Raw genomic sequence first — 13,777 nt, 5'->3', positions numbered from 1 at the left:
TGCTTTCCTGCCTCCTCTACTGTGTTTCGTGTGGTCGGGATGGAGCTCAGAGCTCCAGCTCTGAGTAAGGTTTTCTGAGAAAGTTACCATCTCTTTTCCATTCCTTTACCCCTAAAAACAGTTTTCCAGTGTCTCTCATGCAAGAATTCTTTGAACAGCCTGCAGCTGACTCTCCTGAAGCTCAGGATCCTGACTTTGCTTTTTGCCAGGCCTGCATTCCTTGAGATGAGGAACTCTAGGAGGGCATGGTCACTACAGCCCTGACCACCTCCAGTCTTAACCCCTGCTGTGCACCATGTCCAGTAATGCTTCCCTTCTGCTTGGTGTGCTTAATACTTGACCCACAAAGTTATTGTCAGTGCACTCCAGCAGGCTCTCAGACAGCTTGCAGCAACTGGGATTGGTGCTGGGTGGTTGCTGGGAGGTGTCTCAGCAGAAAAGCTGGGCTGGGGTGGGCGTGCTATGTCAGTCCTCATCGCAGCTGGCAGAGAGAGTTAGAGGAGGGTGATGGGTGCTGCCTGCTCTCAGTGCTACTGCACTGAATTTGGGGCACAGCAGCACACTGGTGAGTGAGCTGGGAGGGAGACGGACTGCTGCTGTGCATGGCTAGGCCAGAGCTGGAGGATTGTCAAACGTGAGTCATGCTGGTGCAGCCATTGCAGCTGCAGCAGGAGTAGAAGACAAAGAGGTTTTGTAGAGGACAGAGGGTGGTGATTCATGGTTTGATGTCCAGGTGGAGGCCGATAACAAGTGGTGTCATCCAGGAGTCTGTCTTGGGACCAGTGCTTTTTTACATGGTTATCAGAGACACCAATGATGCAATGGAGTGCACCCTCTGCTGTTTGCTGAGTGGTGCGGCTGACGCAGTGGAAGGAAGGGATGCCATTCAGAGGGAGCTCAACCGAGAGGTTGGCCTACGTGAATCTAATGAGGTTGAACACAGCAAAGTGCAAGGTTTTGCACTTGGGCTGGAGGAATCCCAGGCATTTCTACAGACTGGGAGGAGCAGTCCTTAAGAGAAGCCCCGCAGAGAAGGACCTGGGGGTCCTGGTGGATGAAAAACAGAACGTGAGCCATCAGCGTGCTCTTGCAGCTCAGAGAGCAAATGGTCCCCTGGGCTCCATCAGAAGAGGGGATGGCCAGCAGGGACAGGGAGGTGATTGATCTTCATGATCCTTGAGGTCCCTTCCAACCCGGGCCATTCTATGATACTGTGATTACACTCGCTGTCAGAAAGAATGGCAGCTGTACAGAAGCTGGATATATTTTGGGACAGTTCTTGTAACCAGCTGATTTTAAGACCTTGCCCGAATTGGGGGTCTAAATTGCATGTTAGGAGAAAGCTGGTAAAGTGGCTATTGCTCATTCTTTTTCATTTGCTGATTCTTTCATTCGGGTTCCTTTTCCAAAGGAGATTCTGGTGATGGAAGCAATTGAAGAAAGAACAAAAGCAGCTCTTGCCAAGAATGCTTGAAGTCCCTGTGGAGAGAAGCAAAGAACTTGGGCTTCCTCTGGGATGCTCCCCACCATGTCTCAGGAAGGAGACAACTGCTGTTCCACTTTCTGCTCTTTGTGTGGAAAGGTACGTCTGGGTTTTCTTCTACCTGTTTTTCTTTTTCTGGCTTTGAAATAGAAGGGGTGGAGCAAGAGGAGACCCACTGGTCATTTGTTACCTCAAGAACAGGATGGATTCTGCATTCACTGTGAGAAACTTGGGCTAGTAGCATGGGCATGTTTCAGGCTGGACTCTTCTTTTGCTACTTGGTTTCCTTTTGGCTACAGGGAGACAGCTGTCTAAAGGCGTGTTTTCAGACCCACTCTCCAAAACCATGTTTCATTGTTGCAGGTGGTTCAGTGTGCTCTTGCAGGGTAGATGCTGTAGTTTGCTGTAGAATCTAAATGGTTTCTGTTCCTAGGGGAGGACTGAGAGGAGGTAGTGAGAAGAGAATTCAATGCCTTAGGTGTATCTTAGTGAGAAATGTTGGCATGAGGTGCTGAAAGTCTTGAGTTGTCAAAGGCCAGTGATGCTCAGACTCCTTAACCTGCTGGAGCAGGGTGGAAGCAAGGAGTGGGCACTGCCGTCACACAAGCTGCACTTGGTTCTGGTCTGCCAGGTCTGTGCTGGCCTGGATTTCTTCTGAGAAGTTTGTTGGAGCTGCTTGGAGTAGTGAAGGGTGGGGAAGAAGTGCTGCTCCAGAGCTATGAGACGTGCAGCTCCTTCTGAAGTGCTCCTGATAAGGACGGAGCGCATTTGCTGCAGCTTTCTCTGCAGATGTGCTCCTCACCTTGAAATCCTCCTGGTTTGTCCTCAGCTCCTGACCATGGCCTGTTCTCTGTTTTGCAGGCTGATAACATGCAGAAGCCGCAGCTGGTGCGTGCTATGTCATCTTTAAACGTACCAGCATTTGCGGCAGCCCATGTTATTAAGAGCCACGTCACCCAGGGGCCAGATGAGCTCTCTCTGGAGGTAAGCAGTTCCAGGCATTCCGTGTTGTCGTGCATAGAAGAGGGCAGTCCTTTCTGCTTTGTTTTCCTACCAGATTTGCTGAATCTGGGATTGATGTTTCAATCTCTTTCAGGTCAGAGATCTGGTGAGCATTGTTGATATGAGGACATATCAACAGGCTGAGCCCCTGGTGGAGAGGCAAGCGTGGCTTTGAGGTAGGCACATGTTTTTGACTAGAGAGCACAACTTCAGTAGAGTTGGGAATCTCAGCTTGGAGCTGCTCTGCCTGCAACGGATGGCTGCTGGATGCAAACAGTTGCCCTGTGTCACTGTCAGTGGACCTTCCCTTTGGCTCTGGGCTCGGGCTAATGCTCACCTGTCTTTTTGTTCTAATTACAGGTTGGGCTTTTCCCTGGTGAGTGCATGGAACTCATCAGCGGAAAAGTTCCCGATTCCCTCCTCAATTCATTGCCAAAGCCAGGTGCGTAATTTACATTTGACAACGCGAGTTAGTCAAATAGGGTCAGAACGTTACTTTCAGGGGGTTTGTTTATGCCCAAGTTCAGCAAGCTTAGAAAGAGAACTACAGTAATCTCCTTGGGCACCTCCAGGGATGGGGAAAATCCATTCTTACGTGTCCTTGTTGGGAATGTTCTTCCCGTTGTTACATGCTCTGTCGAATGCATTGCGCTCAGCTTCGTCCAACCGAGCCAGGCCTGAAATGAACTGGTTTCTTTGTTTTGTTGCGCAGAGCCAAAGAAATGGGGCAAGCTCATCAATGGCCTTTGTTCCCTGGTGAAGGCCAGCCCCGGGAGAGCAAAGCAGCCTGAGCCTCCGACATTCTCCGGATCCATGTCCTTGCTTGACATCGTTGAGAGGTATTTAGCCTTCAGGACTTGAGGGCTGAGCTGTAGGAATGGAAGCATCCTCTGCTGTTTGAAACAGAGGGCGTTTCTAAGCTGTGTTTCAGCAGAAAGCAGGCAGTGCCCAGAACAGGCAACTTTTGGCCAGGGCTCGGTGCAGCTCTTCCATCACCCTGCACCACGTCTGACAGCATGCTCTGTTTTCTCTGCAGAATGAGTTCTCCCAGTAAGAGGGCAGAGTCAGCAGCTGGCAGTTGGTGTTCCTGCTTCTGCCTGGGCAAACCATCCCCTGTGGCCAAACGCCAACTGCAGAGCAGTGCCAGGGAGCCCTCTGAAGCAGAAGTCTTGGTCCTGGCAGGTAAGGGTGCAAGTCCAGCTTACAAAACACTGCTTGTCAGCAACACAGGTAGAATTCATGCTTTCAGTGGGCTTGTACCTCCTTCTGGCGTTCAAGCCCGTCTTGATCCCTGTCTTTCCCAAATGAGTCTCTTGTCAACACAAGAGCTGGACCTGCACGTGGATCACTTTCAAGACAGTGACACTGTTGCTAGAAGCCTATTTGCTTCTGCCCACCACCACTACATAGCCAAATGTCAAGAATCTCCATGGTTCATCTTGTGAACGTTCGACACTAACTGCTGTACATCTGCTCCTTCCTAGGTGACCCGAGCCCTTGTATATCCCCAAGACGCAGGGCATGTTACGATGACGCATCTTCCATCAATGAAGAGTTGTTACTAAGCACAGAATGCTGCAGTTCAGATGAAAGCCTTCCGTATAACATCAGCTATCAAGAGAAGAAGGTCATCATCGTTGAAGCCTTCATTCATCCCATCCCTACTGAAGCTGCTGACCTGAGCCCACCAGACACCTCAGGCACCAGCCTGGACTCAATGTCTCTGCAGTGCAGCCCAGCCTAAGCACAGCCCGAGTACCCCGACAGCAGCACCACCATGCAGGCTCAGGTCAGCATCACCGAGGAGAAGCTGAGCATCTCGCAGGGGGGCACAGAATCAGGACACGAGTCCCAGGCTCCGGGCAACAGCACGGTCTCTGAGCAGCTCTCATGATTACAAGAGAGGATGAGTCCCATCTTTCCTCCAGACCTCACACCCCCTCCTTTCTCCTATTGAATAAAGGCACGCTCGTGCTCAATCAACGCCTTGACTGAATTCCGAGTTTTCATTCGCAGAGATTGGGATGAGTGCAAGAAACTGCAAGGCAGCTCAGCTTACAACACTCTGGCTGTGGGGTTTGTGCGGCCGAGCTCTGGGTGTGTTCCCATTTTGCCTGACTTTGGGATGCCTGCAGCGAGAGCTCTGCTGCCGTTGTGTATGGCAGCAAATAGTCTCTAGCATCCTGGATGCTGCTCATGAAAACCCCAAGCTTCCTGGCTGTGGCTGTGATGCTTTTCAGGGCCTTTTGATGCTCTTTGATGCCGTGGCTGCTCCCTAACACCTCTGTCCTCCCGCCGTGTCCATTCCTGGCTCTCACCTGTGAGCTGTCCCTGCAGATCATCTCCAGCCCTGCCATCATCGTGCTGCGGCAGGAGGAACTCGCCCTGACCAACATCAGGCAGTGCTGCCTGTCTCTCTCACTCTCTAGACCAAGTGTAACTACGCTGTCATGGAGACAAATGCTTCTGTCACATCCTCCATCCCTGCAGACATTTACCGGTAGGTGGCTCTTGCAGAAGAAGATTCAAGCAGCAGAACCTTTTGCTCAGCTACAGCACACAGATGCTACAAAAGCAGGAATAACCCGCAAGCTCTGGGTCTGTTTGTCTTGCACAGGCATGCACTAACTGCGTTTGATGGTACCCCCCATCCTTGATTTCCTTCCCTGCTCCTTGTCTGATGGCGCTGCTGAGCCAGGAACAAGCTGCCCAGTGTGGCAGAGCATGGTGCAGGGCTGTGCTGGGACCTCCTCCCCTTCATCTGCTGCAGATCAGTGCCACACACGTGCCATCGAGATGCTCTGGCACGGGATGTGCCTCCAACCCAAAGCTCCTTCCCACCTCCCAAGGAAAAGCAAAGCAACCCAAGCATCTCCAGCAAAGCTGCCCAGCAGACAGCAGGGAATGCAAACAGCTTCTGGCTGCTCCCCTACACTCCTGTCCTAAGTAATAGACCCCATGAGGACTGGCTGGGAAATCAGTGCATGACACATGTGAGTGTGCACAGGATTGTGCAAAGCAGTGGGGTTCCATGAGTTTGTGTGTGTGTGTATCTCTGCTGTTATGAAAGCATGGGAAGACTGCCTTACTGAGTCCCAGATAATTACTTATCCTCAAATGATTTTTCCTGGCCAAAGTTAGAGCCTCTCACAGGTAATCGAGACCAACAGGCTGTTGTTGCACAATCAACAGACACAATCTAGATGAATAGCTGAGGAAAATAAAGCATCATGCCAAGGGTACTAGATAAGTGAGCAGCTTGAGATCTGCACATTTATGTGATACTCATGGTCTTAGACAATATTTGCTTAGTGAAGTCACATAGAATGAAAGTAAAATAGAAGAAGTGCAATTGGTCTCAGTTCACAGCTGGCTGGTTCGTCTCAGGCTAATCCTGAACTGCCTCAAGCGACTGCTTTGGTGCTCTACAGAACAGCAACTTCAGAGATCTCTTTCTATTACTAAGTGTTTGAAAGAGCAATTTGCTCTGTTAATTATCCATCATTTCTGTGCAGTCTGTTTTGTCAGACTTGTCTTTAGCTTCCAAGTTGTATGTGAAGAATTGTTTCCGTTGTAATGCACAATGTACTAAAAATTGAGAGATGAAAATGTGAAGAGTTTTTCCAGCTTTGATTTCATGTCTGGAATTTTGGAACCCACTACTTGCAGTTGTTAATCTGTCCAAACTGGTCTGGTTTGGAATGCCCTCATCCTTCTTGAATCGCTGTTAAAGGCGGAGCAATTCCTACAAGTGCCATGGCCCCACTGTTGTTCTAATTCTTGTTTCTTTGTTTTCCACACACTGCTTTTCAAGCCTCCTTTTTCTTTACAGTCAAAGTGAGAACTGCACTGTGAGGTGTCTGAACCTTGTTGTGCCTCTACATAAATAGAACAGCAGCAAAGCCTGACAGGTGACTGTGCTGACAGCTCTCGTAGCCAGTAACATGTAACTGTGCTAAATCCCTTGTGACGGCTTTGATTTCATTTTTGCCAGTGAAATCCTTGTAAAAGGAAGTGCAGCAGTGTGATGAGCTAAGGTGAAGATGCTGGTTTTAGTAGTGCTCTAAGCTGAGTGGAAGGGCAATTGAATGAGGGTTATATGCTTTCTCTGGGACGATAAGGTTTTATTTCCTGAGGGAAAGAGCCAGCTTTTCATGGGCTATATGTGGGCTTTGGCAAGGGCAGACAATCCAGTCTGTCAGGAAGCCATTTGAGGTGCTTCAGGTTTGTAAGCTTGTCTTTTTGTTTTTCAGGCGGATATTTGGAGCATGGGTGTAGTGCTGTATGCTCTGCTGTGTGGGTTTTCCCTTTGGATGATGACAATATGATGGCACTCTACAGGAGGATACCAGTGGGTATCAGTGGTGCTAGAATACACTGAGAAGGGAAATAGCTGAGCTTGACAAGAGGCCTTGCTTTTCGGATGGCAGAACATGCTGAGCTGTGGGTAGAAAGGCCTGTCTGCTGAATATTGTCCCTGTTTTTGCTGCTTTGTCTACCAGTATTTTGTGGATTTGGTTCTACACTTGGTTGGCCTATGTGGCACTGTAGCCTAATTCTGTACCATGATAGCATACAGAATTTAAGGAGAAGTATTTTCTTGCCAATGGGCTGGATTTTTTGTATCTGGTTCTTCAACTGGCTGCTCCCTATACTATCTGTAGTAAAAAATACAGACACATCATTTGATTTCCCTGAAATGAATGTTCCTAAATGCCAGCTCTTCTCATGTCTACAAAGATCAAAGTTCTGCATTTGCTATTAGAATTTCCTCTTCCAGAATCAGGAGGTAATGTAGGACCCCACAGATTGCCTTCAGAATCCAACAGTTAGTTCTGTTTCCTTTCGGAGTGCATAACAACCTGAGCACATGAATTGAATGGCATGGCTTTTTAGTCTGGTACAAACTCTGCTGTACACTGAAACTTGGTCCATTTGTAAGCAGGACTTTTTCCATCTCTGCAGGACAGCAGAAAACCCTTTGTGCTAATCATGATGCCAAGAAGCAGAATGCGGCAGATGATCCAACTGCTTCAGGTGTTCATTTCCTTAAAACTGAGAATAGCTTTGGACTGAGAGTTTGTAAGCAGAACAGAGCTCTTAAAGCTGTCAGAGATTATTTCTGCACTGTTCAATTCTATCTGCACAACATACACAGGATCTCAGAACTGCGTTGCTTGAATTGGTGGAACTTGCTGAAGTGAACTGGGATGAGCAAGTTTTAGAACTTAGAGTGCTGTAAAAAATGGATAATCTCATGAGTATTAAGGTACAGGCTTGCTATTTCTGCACTGAATTTGTTTTTATTTTACATGGCTGTGATCTGAAAGTTGCTTGAAACGCAGGCACCTAGGCACTGTTGTGTAACTGAATTTCACACGATAGGTCCTGAAATATCCTGGAATCAAAAACTCTGACTTGTTTTAAGTCTGCTGCTTGAGTCTAATCAGGGTCATAGTGTCTGTGTGCAGTGTTTCTTTCCCTGTAATGCTCCACATCATTTCATTTTGGGAATATTGAAGGAAATGGACTATGTGCCATAACTGTTGTTAGAACAAAGTATGTCTGGTGTGATCTTATGCATAGGTTCTGTAACTGCTCTTCACAGCTCAGGTGTTTGACCTTCCTTTTGGTGAAGTGATGAAATACTGCTGGTTTCTATTTGTGCTTCTAGGCACCTTGAAGCTCTTAGGAATAGAACAATTGTCTCCAGTTCTTTTCAATGATATCAGTAACAGCTCGAGTGTTGCTGCCCACTAGGTAGACCCAAAGAAGCAGATTACAGTGAAACAACACACGAGCTGGACCTGAATGAGGATCACTTTCAAGACAGTGGCTATGCTGCTTCAAGCCTACTTGCTTCTTCCTGCCGCCACTCTATTACCAAGTATCAACAACCTTTCATGATTCAACTTGCAAATGTTTGAAACTAACCCTTGTGTTTCTATGCCTTCCTAGGTGATTCGAGCCCTTTTCAACCCCAAAGATCCAAACCAAGCAGTGTCTTTCCATCAATGGAGAGTTCTTATTAAGCATGAATCGCTGCAATTCAGATGACAGCCTTCCACATGGTAACAGTGATGGACACAAGGGGCTCATCCACGTTCATGCTCTCATATCTCCTGGCTCTGCTGAAGCTCGTGACCTGAGCCTGCCAGACACAGCAGTCACCTGCCTGGATTGTGACCCAGCGCCTTTGCAGTGCTGCCCATCCGAAGCACAGCCCGAGTGTCCCAGCAGCAGCACCACCATGCAGGAGCAGGGCAGCATCAGTGAGGTGAAGCTGAGCATCTTAGATGGGGACTTAGAGTCAGGCTGCCAGTCCCAGGCACCAGGCAGCAGCACCAGCTCTGAGCCACTCTCATCTTGACAAGAGGAGTCCCATCTTCACCCTTGACCTCTCAAGCCCTCCTGTCTTTTATTGAATAAAGTCACTCTCATGCTCAGTCATCGCCTCGACTGCATTCTGAGTCTTCAATCACAGGGATTGGGATGAATGCAACAAACAGCAAGGCAGCTCAGCTTGCAATGCTATGGCTGTGGCATTCGTGCAGGCAGAGCTCTGGGTTCCCATTTTGCCTGGCTTTGGGATGTCTGCAGCAAGATCTCTACCATTTTGTATGGGAGCAAATAATCTCTAGCATCCAGGTTGCTGCTCATGATATATCCCAGTCTTCCTGGCTGTCACTTTGTGATACTTTTCAAAGCCTTCTGATACTCTTTGATGCCTTGGCTGCTCCCTAACACCTCTGTCCTCCTGCCATGTTGACTCACGTCTCCCACTTTTAAGCTGGCTTTGCAGATCATCTCCAGCCCTGTCATCATCACGCTGCAGCAGGAGGTGCTCACCTGGCCCAATGTCTGGCAGTACTGCTTGTTCTGCAGATGAGCAGCTGCCTCCTCATCTCTTCAGCTACAGTAGTTTTTCTCAGGGCAGTTAGATGCAGTCATGCTCCTCTGGATTTGGTGTGTTAAATCCATGCTGCATGGCAGCAGTCAGTGCAATACAAAGGTGTTCTGTGTGCCATAGCATTTCTCCAGGGGCTGCCAAAGGTAGAAGCACAACACAGCACCATCCTTCTGACAGTAATGTCTGTGAGTGTTAGACATGTGAGCACTGCATCATCCCCAGCGTGTCAGTGCTTTTCCACACCAACCTGACTCTCACACTCTGCACTGAATGTAACTCTGCTCTTGTGGAGACAAATGCTTTCTGTCACATCCTCCATCCCTGCAACCATTTGCCGGTAGGCAGCTCTTGCAGAAGAATCAAGCAGCAGAACCTTGTGCTCACCCTACAGCATGCAAATGCTATGAAAGCAGAAATAACCTGGCATGCTCTGGGTCTGCAAGGCTGCACAGATGGGAGAGGTAGATTGTGTTTTTGCAGTGGAAGTTTCCAGTATTTTCAGTACATAGTGTAGGCCCTAACTGAATGTATAACCCTCTTGTAAAACAGCTGTATAAGTAGTTTTTCCACCAAGAAAGTTGCTGAACAGAATTAAGTTCAGACTGGGGGCATTCTGACATGGGGAGAATTGAGACAAGCACAAGATAAATACAGGGTGGGTAGAGCCCAGCACAGGACAGAATGAATGTACTGACTTTTGGAAACATTGCCCTTCTCTGTCCGCAGAAAAGTACAAGGCAGACCTAAAAACAAGAGGTTGGTAATTGACCTTCTATGGAAATGAATCCTAGCCACAGTCTCGAGGAGTCTGTGAGCCTGAGATGCTCAACCAATGAGAGCCATGAGAGCATCACCTGCAGTGGGTTTAGGGCACAGAACAGAATTGATTTCACTGACTGGTGTGCAGTTTCTCCCTTGCCAATAGGGGATGTGCGCGCAGTATTGCAATAATGAATAAGCACTGCTGCTATCGCTGCCATCTTTGCCTAACTAGAAATCTTTGACTTTGAGAGTTTCTCACACAAGGGGAGAGGGTAAGAAAGTAAAGAGGCACAGAAAACTAAGGGAAACTGCTCTTCTTTATCTTATCTATAAAAATTGATACGATGCTGTTGTGCATTTTTTTTAATTTTATTTTTAATTTTTTGCTAATGTCAGTTAGATTATTTTAAAATATCCACACACCAAAATCTGACTACCAAGCAAATGTAATGAAAATGAAATGAAGGTGAGTTAGTGGAAAGCACAAGGCCATATTATATTAGGCTCCAGCAAATTTACAGGCAGTCACTGCACGAAGAGGTAGATCTGAGTTGCACATTATATGATTCCCACAAAGATTAAGGAAATCTGAAGCTTTCAATATATTTTTTTAATTCTTTTTCCATTTCATTTTTAAACACCTGACTCAGACCCCAACCCTCACAGGAGCTGTAAAGATAACAGCATTAACCAGCAATGTAACTCTAATCCTAACCCTTACCCTGATTCTAAAATCGTCCCTAACTCCAAATGCAACAACAAAAATGATGCTAGAAGTTTGTAGCAAAAGGAACCTTAACCCTGATCATAATCCAAAAAAAAAATCATTATGGTAACAATAATCTTTACCTTAAGAGTAATATTAATCAGAGCCCAGATGATGCCTGCATCCAATCAGAAGCATGCTTCGCATTATTTAAGAGTTGTATTTTTTCCAATGAACTCTCTCTATTATCACGTTTATAAAGTAACAGAGTCTGTTCTTTTTCTCCTGACACTGTGCCTTACTCCTGACATCCCCTGGAAATGACCCAGATAGGGCACCATCAAAGTAATGCTAATGTCAATCCTAAGGGTATCTCTAGCCTCAGTGTTAATGGGACGCTAACAACAATCCCAACAGCCTTAAACATTCTGGTGGTGTGAAAGAGGTGCTGCCTTGCACATGCTGGGCAGTCCCATTGCCTGTTAAATGCAGGCGGCAGCGTAGAAACATGATGCCCGTGGTCAGAATGCCCTGTGGCAGATCCTGGCACCGGAGAACTGACCGGAGAACCATGAGAGAACTGACAACAAATCACGCGACATCAGAACCGACCCAGTGGTTATTTACAAGCCTTGGGAGACCCAGACAGGATCTCAGAGTGGTGAATGTAGGTACAGAAGTTGTTACTACTCTGTTTTCTTCTAAAAGAAGTGGTTTTTTTTCATCTCAGAAGTTGGGGGGGGGGGGGGGGGGGGGCGGGAAAGGGATATCAATTTAATTACTCATTAATTTATTGACAGACATTCACGTTTGCTACGTTTGGAGAAGTTTTTATTTGTTTGCTGTGGTTTGATTTTTTTTTTTTTCTTTTTTTTTTCCCCCTTCCCTCCTCTTCCATCTTTGTGTTCTTCCCCTATAATCAAAAGAACGGATCCCCAGGGTCTGTCCCGCAGACGTTCTTTCCGTGGTCTCTGCTGCCACCTGCTGGCCAATAAGCGGAACTGCCACTGTTGGGCGTTTGGTGCCGCAGGAAGCACAACGCAGATCTGAGTTCTGACCGGTCTACGCAGCAAATCCGCCAATCTTTATTGCGATAAGCCCTCCAGACAAGAGCATAAAGTCATTGCCTGAGGGCAGGGTTAGTAGTAATGGATGTCAGTTTTGAAATTTCCAGTCCATTCACCATAGCACTTTCTGCCTCCATGTCCCATAACCAGAGCAGCTATGCTGGCATGCTCTCTTGGTTTCTGTCTAAACCACTGTACTATATCCATCAGTTCAGCTGCTGTATTATGGGCAGCAGGGTTTGGGGGGTGGACACTGGTCAGGGCACTCCCACCAGCCTATCCTGCATTTTTTTTTTTTTTTTTTTTTTCATTTTTGGGTTACAATCAGTCAGATCTCAAATAGATCTAGTCCAAATGGAACCTCAAAATCTGACCTTTTAGTGCCTTCATTTACAGAGTCCATTTTATACAGATTCCCTTGTACAGGGCCCCCATGGTCCTCCAGACAGTTGTTACTGATCTTCCATAGGAGAATGATTGAATTAGGTTTTTTCCCATCAAAACTGCCACCTGTCTTTCCAATTTTTCAACACTATCATTCAATAGCTGATTTGCATCAGCCTGAGCCTCTTCAGTTATGTTCAGACAGTTCAAGGCCATTAAAAGTGGCCATGCCACCATGAACACAGCTAACTGTCATTCTCAAGTTGTAAGTATGTCTTTGCTAAGACCATGGAAATACTCAGTCAGGTGGGCCAGGGACTCATGGACCCTCCCTCCGTCCCACACAGGGCCCCATTTTTCAGTGACAGAAGCAGTGCTGCATTTTGAGGATCCTAGGAATCCCAGGACATGCCCTGACAAAAGGTCATTCAAAGGGGTAGTCTTTCCCCATCCAAACAACTCCATGATAATCACAGAATCACAGAATTGTAGGGGTTGGAAGGGACCTCCAGAGACCACTGAGTCCAGTCCCCCTGCCAAAGCAGGTTACCTACACCACAAAAGAGGTACGAAGAGGTAGATCTGAGTTGCACATTATATGATCCCCACAAAGATTAAGGAAATCTGAAGCTTTCAATATATTTTTTTAATTCTTTTTTCATTTCATTTTTTAAACACCTGACCCAGACCCCAACCCTCACAGGAGCTGTAAAGATAACAGCATTAACCTGCAATGTAACTCTAATCCTAACCCTTACCCTGATTCTACAGGGGACTGTCTGAAACGGACATCAATTCAATTACTCATTTATTTATTGACAGACATTCAAGTTTGCTACGTTTGGAGAAGTTTTTATTTGTTTGCTGTGGTTTGGTTTTTTCTTTTTTTCTTTTTTTTTTCCCCCTTCCCTCCTCTTCCATCTTTGTGTTCTTCCCCTATAATCAAAAGAGAACGGATCCCCAGGGTCTGTCCCGCAGACGTTCTTTCCGTGGTCTCTGCTGCCACCTGCTGGCCAATACACGGAACTGCCACTGTTGGGCGTTTGGTGCCACAGGAAGCACAACGCAGATCTGAGTTCTGACCGGTCTACGCAGCAAATCCGCCAATCTTTATTGTGATAAGCCCTCCACATGGCATTGCGCATGCACTCGAACACGCAACAGGCATAGATTTCTCTTAACTCCTTGAGGAGCAGGCAAGCAGAACAACTGAGCGCACTACTGCTTGTGATTGGGCCACCCCCATCATAGAGATGTGTGTTAGATCTTTTACCCACCCCTGGACTGGCCTTGTTGTTTAACGATAACCTCTGAAATCTGAGCTACTGGTTCTACCACCTGTAGTGTAGAATAGGTAGCCAATAAATGCTTTTCAACTGTGATGTATCTTTATTCTGCTCCATGCCAAACCTGTGGCCAAAACCTCATAGGGGTTCACAAAGAACTCTGGCTCTGCCAGAGCC

The sequence above is a fragment of the Coturnix japonica genome, chromosome 16, assembly GCF_054131305.1.
Source record: "Coturnix japonica strain WE chromosome 16, WE-NBRP24, whole genome shotgun sequence".
NCBI classification, from domain to species: Eukaryota; Metazoa; Chordata; class Aves; order Galliformes; family Phasianidae; genus Coturnix; species Coturnix japonica.
Note: the sequence above shows the minus strand (reverse complement) of the source record.